Source organism: Dasypus novemcinctus, chromosome 4 (genome assembly GCF_030445035.2).
Source record: "Dasypus novemcinctus isolate mDasNov1 chromosome 4, mDasNov1.1.hap2, whole genome shotgun sequence".
Lineage (NCBI taxonomy): Eukaryota > Metazoa > Chordata > Mammalia > Cingulata > Dasypodidae > Dasypus > Dasypus novemcinctus.
The window spans coordinates 98,892,059-98,893,870 of NC_080676.1; the positions used below are offsets into that span (position 1 = coordinate 98,892,059).

The 1,812-nt window shown below is 45.5% G+C and overlaps 1 pseudogene; it reads right to left on the bottom strand.

Annotated features, from left to right (window-relative positions):
- Positions 1 to 912: 912 nt before the first annotated feature.
- LOC101429111 (COP9 signalosome complex subunit 1 pseudogene) lies at positions 913 to 1,231 on the bottom strand (annotated as a pseudogene).
- Between the last annotated feature and the right edge of the window lie 581 nt (positions 1,232 to 1,812).

The following is a 1,812-nucleotide window of genomic DNA, read 5'->3' on the forward strand; positions in this document are numbered from 1 at the left end:
GAAACAGAAAAAAAGGGAAGGCTTCTGTAGAGACAAATACTTCTGTATTAAAGTTAATATTTAGCTAATGTATTCTTCAAAGATTGAGATAATATGATGTTCATAGTAATATATTATCTAGATATGTGTGTGCATCCATGCACATATATATATAATACACTGAATCATGACAAATAGTACAGCAGTAACTAAGAAAATTCTTTGCATAGCTGGAGGTGTTTGTTGTTGTCTCTCTTTTTTGTTTGTTTTTAGCCCATCGAATTGGCATAGATTTTTCCAATAACTAAGAATCAATCCAAACTTTCAGTTGATTGCTTCTCCAGCACAGAGGGTAAGTATTCATCACAAACTCAGTAACTTTCAAATCTCCGGTTTGCACCTCCTCCTTCCTCTTATATTTTATAGAGGACACAACTGACAATCATTATCATGCAGAAAGGAAGGAAGTAATTAACTAAGCCTATGGAAGATGGCCCAAATTCTGTGATCAAAGATCACAAGAGTGATCATTTGGACAAGTTAAAACTTAAGATTGGGAGGTGTTGCAGAATCCAGTACAAATAACCAGGGCCATTGATCAGGCCTAAATTTTTTTTTTTTTTTTTTTTTTTTGAGTTTTCAGTATGTTCTTTAATGGACTAAAATTTGCAACAACTCATCTTTGACCCCAAACAGTGCGGGAACAAGGTGGCGTCTGGGAGGTGGGGCCTGGGGCGCTGTGTGCTCTGGCTGGGGTGTGGGAGCCAACCTGGCCAGCCCTGCACACCACCCCTGCAGGGCCGAGAGCGCATGGGCGAGGTGGGGTCCAATCGCTGGGCCCTCGAGCAGCCGCAGGGCGGCCGGTGCTGAGCCTGGTCTCCGCTGGGGGCGGGGACAAGCGGAGCGCGTGCGGGAGCCTGGCGCGCCGCACGCTCACTTGTTGGTGCTCATGCGGGACTGGCTGTTGGCCGGCGTGAGCTCCCCGGGCTGCCCTCGCGGGCGGGGACTTGCCGTGGACCTGGTTGCGCTGCAAGGCCGTCCGCAGGGTCGTGGCCTTGGTGCGGCGCTGGAACTCCTTGCCCATCAGGAGGGACTTCTCGAAGGTGGTGCTGCGCTGGTCCACGTCGCGGGCGTACAGGATCTCGCCGGGGGAGTCGATGCGGGCACTGATGAGCCACCCAAGGATCAGCTGTGTCAGCTCGTCCTCCAGGGCAGCCACGGTGGTGTTGAAGGCTGTAGCCATCTTGCGCATGTCGCCATTCCAGGCCTAAATTCACATTACTTGTAAATACTTTTAGCCAGGCTGCCCCTGCTGAGTGTTCAGGGGCCCTGGGCAACTTCCTGTCATTCAATTGGTTGAATGGATTTTCAATAACCAGTTAAATAAAACAAGGGTTTTTTAGAGTTTGAATATAGAAGTAAGCTAGTCAATTCTCAGAGTGAGTCCTAGAGCATGCTCTTCGTTTCATATTGTCATTTTTTTGTTTGCAGAAATTGTCTTTTATTACAATCTTTCCTTATGATTCAAGTGGCACAGAGTAAACAGATTATAAATGTAAAAAGAGGGTGGTTTGTCTTTTCCATCTGATTATATCATGTTTCATAATGATTTATTAGCTACTTGAATCAGAAAATGGGGTTAGAGCATTAATAACTTGACGTTGCAGAATGAGTAAAGGTAAAAGTAAAGAAGAGGTGAAGAAATCTCCACTGGATGATGAAGGGAGTTTAGGTTGGCAAGATTATCTGATTGAGATAACATGGTGTAGTCACTTGGACAGATTTGAGTCCAACAAAAAAAGAAAAAAGTACAACAGAAGCCTTGAGTTTTAG